The following is a 9,241-nucleotide window of genomic DNA, read 5'->3' as shown; positions in this document are numbered from 1 at the left end:
CATTGGGAGAAACTTTGCCAAGAGCAGGGTGTAGCACTGGAACAGGTTGCCCGTGGATGATGTGGACACACCTGCAAGTTTTCAGGACCTGTCTAGAGAAACTCACAGCTGACGTAACACAGTGCTGGGAATAGTAATGTTTGAGGTGGAGACTGGACAACGTGCTCCTCTGATGTGCCCTCTAATGTGCCTTCTAAACAACATTTTTATGACTCTGTAGTGTGACTCTGTCATTCTCCATTCTTAAGTCAGTGGAAAGGCATGTGGAAAACTATTTATTTTCCTAAAAATAGACTGCTATGTACCTTGTTGAAATAGTTTAACAGAACTGCATTTTTTTCTACAAAAAAAAATAAGCACATACATGAAGAGAAACAAAGACTTTGGTTGTACAGTAAAGCCTCGATCCATTCTTCTGTTTTGCATGTGAAAAACATAGTGACAATGGAAAGGCAGAGAATGTGAATTACCTACATGGAGCCTTAGCTGCTAAAGGGGTACAGACTGAAACCCTAAGAGTCTTGGACATTTAAGAGGGATGTTTTATTCTCTATCCAAAAATCTTTCTTGCCTCTTACTCTCCCATTATTCAAGAAACACAACTGACTTATTAGCCAATGATCATAATACCTTTCTTAACTAAAACTGAAACCTTCATGTCCTCTATTAAATGGTGGAGAGAGACAATACAACTAAAGGAGCATTCAATGAAAACCTTTCATCCATGTTCACAGCTAATAAAAACTACTGCAGCAGACAGACATGATACTGTAATGAAAATGTGTTCTCAGTCTCCCTCCTTTCTTGCATCCAAGTAGAGTTAGTTCTTCCATGGATAAAAATAGAGCTGCTGCACTAAACATGTATCTCATGAAGAGAAAGTTGGGTACTGAATAATGAATTCTACCCAGGCCTCAAGCTCTGTTGGACTTTTCCCTATAAATTTCTGATGAATTGGTAGTGCTGCACTAAAGAAATAGATTAGAAACTGACTGATCCCCTTCACAGTAGTGACCTCAATTTTGTAGATGCTAGGAATCACAAACAAATCAGTGTCCTTCTTTTCATTAGAGACGAGCATTTTATTTTTATTCTGATTTGTATTTATTCCTTCCCAAGGACCTCTTTAAATTCTAATACCAAATAAGACCATTTTCCCTGGGGTATATTGTGATTTCTCTGCTTGTGAAGAGAAAAAGGTGTAGATGAGGCTATGGCATCAGATAATTTATTTACAAGTACCTGCTTCTACTGATTAATGTTTATCTGAACCAAAAGGAATCTGCTTTCAGGTTTTTTCATTAAAAAATGTGAAAGCAATTTTGCTAACACAAGCTATTCTTTGTCAGGCATGTCACAGGTATTCTATACTCCACAGAAAGTTGAAAACTGTCTTTTTTTTTCTGTCCTTAAACCTAAATCTTACTCTTGCCCAGCAATGTGATGTTGGTCAGACATCTCAGGTCATGATATTCCCACAATCCACCCACTGATATTTGCTAATGACCCTACTCCAAGTTTACTGCATTGTAATTCAGAGTAAAATCGAATATATTTGCACTAGTTTCCTATCCTGAGCAGTAGAATGGTGTTTAGTAACCTTCTTGGACTTGAAGGGAAGAGTAATTCACAGGTGAATGATGAGCTGGATTGACAAATAATATAGATTTTATGGCTTGACCAGAGTTACCAGAAAACACTGTTTACACATAGTGAGGATACAGCTGTAAGAACATACAGTGAGTGAGGCATTGCTACCATAGCAGAATTTCTGCTGTAAATGCTATTGAACAATAAAATGTAAATGCATACTGAATAACACCAAATGATCTAGTATCTGGGGGCCCAGCCTAGCCATGCTTGGTACTGCCCAGACTCCCTGAACTACTGGCTCTGTTTCCACTCCTGTCCACCACTTCCTTTTCACTAGAGCTGGGATAGTGCCTAAATGGCTTCCCAGTGCCACTCACCCTCAGTGGAGAGAAGAAGAGACGGGAGGTCACCAGCATGCTTACTTCCTTCTCTATCTGCTGCTGGCACACCTCTCCCCGGCATAATGCAGGATCCTGCCAAGAACTTCTTTCTGAGGGAGCTGAGACAGGGGAAAGGGGACCAGTAGGCTTAGGGAGGACAATAGATGAGGGCAGTGTATTGACAGTGAGAAGATAAAGAACAGGGGAAGAAGAGAGGGAATGGTGAGAAAATGACCCAATTTCTTATGCATCCAGCAGCATCTGTAGCATACCCACCTCTGCAGTAGTTCATCTGAACGGCCTAATGCTCAGCTGCAAAACTTTGGCTCAGATAGCTGAAGAAATTCATTGCTGCAAGAAAGAGCTGTGAGGAAATCTGTAGCAGAGTCATAAGGACAAAAATAGAAAAGTATAAAGTTCTAAAGGGAAATACAAGGAGCTGGAGGACAGCAACTGGAGATTAAGAAAGACTGGCCAGCAGAGACTCTTCACTTGTCTTTCTGGGATAATGAGCATCTCCTACACATCTCTTAGCTCCAATAGAGAAAAAAATATTGTTTTATATGTTGAAACCAGACATGTCCTGATCACAGTATCTCTTTGTGCATGTCTAATGGCACCTGAACAAAATGACCCAGTACAGCAGGGTTACAAGAGTATTATCAGTATAAAAATTCCAAGGACTGGTTCCAGCCTGTCTACCAGTCAAACTGATAAGCAAGTGAAAGACAAAAAGAGAGACAAACCTGCCTTCCTCCCTCGTGCATTTTTCCAAGATTCACTGACTCCTTGTGCAAAAGTTTTAATATTATTTGGATATGTGTTTATATTTATTACACTGTGTTGGTGTACAGTTTATGACAGTTGAAACGGTATCCACCATCGCTACCAAGAATGTATATGTTCTCAGTTTTCATACCAAGCAATAAAAGCTCTACCCTAACACCAGTGAATCTAGTGAAAGGATTTCTATTGACTTTGATAGGCAATGGATCCGTCCCAAATGAAGCAGAAAATTATTTTCTCTGCTTGCTGTTTATAAGAAATTGATCTAAAGAACAGCTGACTTAAAAAGAAAATAATGAAAATAGTTTGTTCAGTCTAATTACTGTGATGTTATAGAAATATTTGTCTAGGATCAGATTAATTGGTATGAAAGAAACATTTTTGACTGGCAAAAAAATCTTATCTTTCTTTTCTCTTGCTATTTGATTTCAGTTCAAATTACTTAATAATAGAATGCAAGTTTATAAAATGCCCACTGCACAAGAAAAGGGATAAGCAAACAATACAAGCTCTCCTGTGATTAAGGCATTGACCCAGTTCTTTGTGTTTGTATTCAAAAGTATAGAGAATAGCACAATTTCCTCTTCTCCACAGTTCTAAGTAATACAAAGCTATGCAATGCTTTTTCAGCTATCCAAGTCAACTGAAATCTGCAACAGAGCAGCTTAAGTCAGCTTTGTATTACTGAAATTGAAAACAGCCCAGACTTATAATTTGATTCTTTCTGGCCATTTTATCTATTTTGCCTGTGCCTGCACCAGAATTGCTGTCCACTGGTGACTTTTTGTTTGTTTGTTTTGGTTTATTTTGTTTGTTTGTTTTTTTGTTTCGGTATATGTGGTCCAGTTAAGCACATTCTAGGACATACTGAGGTAAAACAGGGAAAGATTTTCCAGTCCTTCAAAAGTTTTTATGATGGTTGAAAGCCTAATTCTCCCTCAAATTTCCAGCATTCAGATTATATCGGTGTTTGTTCAGATGGAATAAGGATTTGTATCTCTGCTTTGAACAAATAGGCAGACTTGTCAGAAAAAACGATCTCAGATGAAAACTTTCCACCAGATCTATCAAAAAAGTCACACGTGCATCTGTATGCTAGAATGGAGTATGCCCTATCAAGGACAAAGATGCTACTATATATAGTCAGCAATAAACAGAATATCAACAGCATATGATGGATTAACTGTTGTAAAGAGTTATTGCTGACCATGCACATTGTCTTGTCACACTGGACTGTGGAATAAAAGTATCAGTGGATTTCACTGCAAAAATATTTCTGGAACTCACTGAACTGATCATTACCTGCAGAAGCAGACTGACTGACAGAGTTATAGACATTTGTTTATTTAAAACATTACAGCCTATTTATAAAATAAAGCCCTCTATTGAGTTAGCTCAGAACTGCTGAACCTGGTTAATGTCACTTGAGCAATTTACCAACTCTGAATAACAGGGAGCAGTGTACTGGATCCAGTTCTGCCGGTCAGGCTGTTGCTGCACTGCTGGGACCCATGGCTACAAACAGTGATTTTGAACCGAAAGTCAGGAGATCTGCAGGACATACTGAATTTCCCACAAGAAACCAGGACCCATCACATGTTGGGGATACTGAATGTTTGGGTAAGAGTCACTCCATAGCCCAGACTTGGAGTCTGGTTTTCAGCAGTAAGATCCATTTCCTAACGCTCAGTTGTGGGGCAGACAGCTAGATCTTCCTGCAGTTTATCCTGCCTGCCAGTGGACAGGCCAATAAACACAGGCGTGAGTACAGGGTTTGGATCTGGCATTAATACCTCTAGTGCTCTCAGCTGACTTAACTAGGATGCATCCCTCATATCTACAAACTGTGTAACTCTCACCCAGGCCTGCTGTAGTTTACATCCCCCATAGTTTAAAATCAATGCTCTCAAGCATGGAACACAAGTTATGAAACATTTTTTCGTACCCTTCTTGATCTTGACACATCTGTATTTTCCACTCTTCAGGTTGCTTCTTAGACATTTTAATGTTTTTTAAATGTAGTGAGAAAGAGACTCTGCCTCTGAGGTCTTTTTTTAATCTCTTCATGCTAGGGAGATGTGGCCACTGAGAAGTGAGGTGTTGCACAGTGACAGGTAAAAGGCAGAGGAGGAGAAGGATGTGGCAGGCAGGAGGGCATCTTGCTGGCATGAGGCTGGCCGTCTGGGTCCACCAGGCTAGAAAGGAAACATGTCATTCGTCATTAGCGCTGTCCCATCTGATATTCTGTCCATTGAGTTTAAAAGTTGGGAGCCATGCATATGGAGGGCTTGTGTCCCAGTGAAGAGATAACTTGCTAGTCTGGGAAGTGGCACTTCATGAGTATTTTGTAAGAGTTGAATTTAGGCTTGATTGCTTGGGTGACTGCTAATTTTTAAGGTGTTAAACTCTCCTTATTGCATGTTTGTGAAATATGAAAGTATTATTATCCTTGCCGTGGAGTCACAAGGCCAGATACCAAGAGATATCTGTCTCCCAAGGAAATCAGTGGGACATGTCACTAAATACCTTTGGGATTCAGAGCCCAAATCACTTCCCAGGGTCCCACAGGAAATCCAGGGATGTGCCTGGATTGAACCCAAAGTGACCAAGCCTCAGTCCAGTGTGTTTACCACAATCTGCTTTTTCTTGCAGACAAAAATTTTGCTTACCTCCTTGAACTGTTTAAAAATGTTGGTAAACACACATATACAGAATTTATGTATAAACTGATGACTGTAGCTTCACACTGTCTAGTTCATTCACATCTGAATGTGCGACATCACATGCATAGGGATTTGTAGGCACGAAGGCTATTATTATTGTTGCCATGCATTGTATTTGCATTACAACTCTCCTTAAATGTTCAGCATTGTTTTGTTAAGCAATCAGAATGCAAATACCACTGGCACAGCTAGAAAACATTGAAGTATCCCAAGTACACAAAGTATGCAAACTGTGCAGTAAAGCACACAAATCCTAACAAGCTCATTAGTACCATACTGCAGTGATTACAGAGCAAAATGCTTTCTATGGTGCACCAGTCAGGCTATACAGAGCTTTGCAATGTTTTAATGCAATGTTGCCATCAATTGTGTACTGCTACAGCAGTCATATTTTACCGGCATAAGCTGTTCTGGGAAAGAGGCACTATTCTCTGCTTGTACCTTGTCTAGGTATCATTCTTGATTAGCCATTAGGCACTACATCATAATCATGAGGATGAGAATAACTATAGACATAAGAATTATGGTTTTTCGTCAGACCAAAGCCCCATCTATCTCAGTACTGCTTTTCTGACAGTGGCCAGAAGTATATTTTTAAGCAAAAAAAATGTGAGAAACTGGGCATGTATAGAATTACTTTTCCCCTGGTATGGCCTTTGAGTTTCCAGCAATCAGCAATATGTATGTGAAATCTGAAACTGGACTCTGTAGGCGTCCTCCAGCAGTTTGATTTGCATCATTATCTCTGTTGTAACTTAATGACACCAAGTCAGATAACCAGCAGTCTATTGCTAGTGTACCTTTAACATCCCTGCTAGTAAATACTTATATATACACATACATATACAAAAGAACCATACACTGTTCAGTATATGCAACCTACCATTAAAAGAAAGGCACAGAACTTCAATATAGTAATTTGAAAAATCTACTGAGAGAAAGACTGAAGTTTTTTTAAAGGAAAGTGACCATGCCATATCCATTATGTCAATCCTTCTTTGAGGTAGAGGATGGACTTAATGGGCTCTCAGGGTTCTTTCCTACACTCATTTTTTTATGATTCTGTGATTATTGAGATGCTATAACAGTTCAGTTTTAATTAGTCTGAAACAGGAAAATGTCTTTCATTCTGCTTGCTCACATAACACATGTAATATTACAGCTGGTGGAACCAGATGAAGGACATGGCTGCCGTCATGTGGGGACCATAGCTCCTTGGTAGGCTATAGCCATAGCACAGGAGCTGACCTGCTGTACATACATATATCTTCTGGCCGACAGCAACAGGGACAGAGACATCAGCAACACGGGCATGATCTGTCTTAGCAAAAACATGTCTGCATTTTTGACCGAACAGAGGTTGTGGCTCTGGTGGACACTTATGTGGAGGTCCTTGCTGCACTTCAGGGTATTCTTGGCAACTGACCTTAGCAACTGTTCTGAGCCTCCACCTTTGCAGCCAGATCAAATCAATAATAAGACTGGTGTGCTGGGAAGAGAGAATACAAGTATATAGGCAGCGGTGGTGGTAAAGCAAACTTCAAAGTGTTCCATTAAACATATCACCTCAATATCTGCCCTCAGAAATTCATGTGTCTCCAGGGTGAACTTGTCTTTGGAGAAGTGGTCCTTTTTAGAAGGCAGGAAGCATTAGGTATGCTCATATCTCAGTCAAAAGGTTTCCTTTGCAGTGCCAACAGTTATTCAGCAGTACTCATTATGCAGGTGAGATATATCGCAGTGCTGCTACTCTGCAACACTCTGCAGATCTCTATGCACCATGTGCACAATGTCTGAAATATAAGCAAATTTATGCTGCACTCATCCTTTTTGTGGTTGTTAGTGTCATTTAGTATCATCTTCCTCCAGCAAATTGACTCACCAAGCAAAATGCACAAGTGCACTTTAAAGTGGATCAGATTATCACGCCTACTTCTTCTGAAGAGCCAAGTGCCATTACTACTTTTCACAAGGAATAACGGCCTAAACTATTTCACATTCTGCAGTGCATCAACAGTGTACTTCCTCCATTCAGTTAGCAATTCAGAAGAGTGATTGAACAGTAATGCATGACTATCATATTGTTCCACAATGGAGATCTAGTGCAGCACTTTATGCCTCTTTAAATCTTAGGGTATTCTTTTCTGGAGCCTTTTCATTTAGATATGCAGTTTATCAGTTCTAAGGCCCTGATCATATTCTGGGTGTCAACAAGGTATTTCCATTAAAAATACGACTTTTAGTCATAAAACATATCAGATGTCTCTCTCTCTCAACACTACTGTTTATATGACATATAATCCCAACTGCACTGTTAATTGCACAGTCAGCTGCAGACCAAAAGGACTAGTGATGGCCAAGTGCTGATAGGATTTTATTTCAGAAATATTTTCACATTGTTCACTAGCACTCCTTCTTCCTCTGTGTGCTTTATTTTCTAGAAGGTAGGTGGAGTGTCAAAGAAATACAACAAGGATGCAGACAGTGAAATGGTGAAGAATATAACTAAAACTATGAACTTAGAACCACAATCCAGGAAACCAAAAATCAGGAACAAGAAGAAATTTTGGCTAAGAGGCATAGTCAGGAGAAGAGGGGCTCAGAGTCAGAAGCAAGTGCAACCAACAATCTTGTAAGTTGAAGAGCAAAGCCAGAGCCCAGTCAAACTCCATATCCTACATTTAGAGTTAAGAAGCAGCTAGTGCTTGAGCTAGACAAGCTGCAGCCACTCAGTGTCCAGGGATGAGGGTTAAATAAACTGGAAAAAGACAAGGGAACAATGTTATAGCCAGGGATCACATTTTGCAACCAGACATTGGGATAGCTACTTCTGCTTGATTGCTACAGCTGTCTCTACCCAGAATTATATGTGGGTCATTAGTCCCCTGGGAGACTGCCTGTGGTAGCCTGGTGCCTGGTTGCACTTTGATTGCTCAGGAGTTCTTGTCAAAAGGCTGTCAGAAAAATCACCAAAGTACTTGAGCTCAGATGTCAGTGACTTTTGCTAAGACTGACCTTTGTGCCTTTGAAAATCTGCTCCTTGTTCACTGCAAAGTGGTGACTTCCCTGTGGTCTGTTTACAATTATGTGTGTTTGGTGTTCCTATGACTTGTTTTCACTCATTACCACTACACTTAATATCATGGCAAAAGAAAAGGTGATGGTTCTTTGTTGTTTTTGTTTGGTTTTGGTGTGTTTTGTTTGGTTTGGTTTTGTTTGGGTTTTGCTGTGTTTTTTTTTTTTTTCTTTTTTTCTTGCAATTGTAACTACAATGCTACCATAGCAGAGAATATGTGTTGGCCAAGGTCTTTATTATGCAACTGTATGCAGATCTCTGTGAATTGCATCATTCATCTAGTTCAGCGATGCAGCACCAAGGTCACTGGGCTTTTTTAAGCTAATGATGGGACCATAAATCTAATAAATGTGCTTAGTAATCACAGCAAACATATTGCCATTGTCACAGATATTATTCTTTCAAAATCACTTGGCAAACACAATTAAAACATGGCCCTTGTGTGTGCTCTGACCTCTCCTAAAAATGCACCATCAGGAACACTGAGGTGAGGCTCTTTAAGCAGACAAGTCACGGCCTCCAGCTACAAAATAGCTACTTCTAGCAGTGCCGTTGCAGTTTGCTTAGAATAAACGTGCAAGAGGCTAAATGAACATGGAATCAGCGAAGGGCAAATTTTGACAGAGAACGGATTTTGAAAAGGAAAATATCCATTAGTAATGCCAACACAGGTAGAGATCAAT

Source organism: Streptopelia decaocto, assembly GCF_964273445.1.
Source record: "Streptopelia decaocto genome assembly, chromosome: 4".
Lineage (NCBI taxonomy): Eukaryota > Metazoa > Chordata > Aves > Columbiformes > Columbidae > Streptopelia > Streptopelia decaocto.
Note: the sequence above shows the minus strand (reverse complement) of the source record.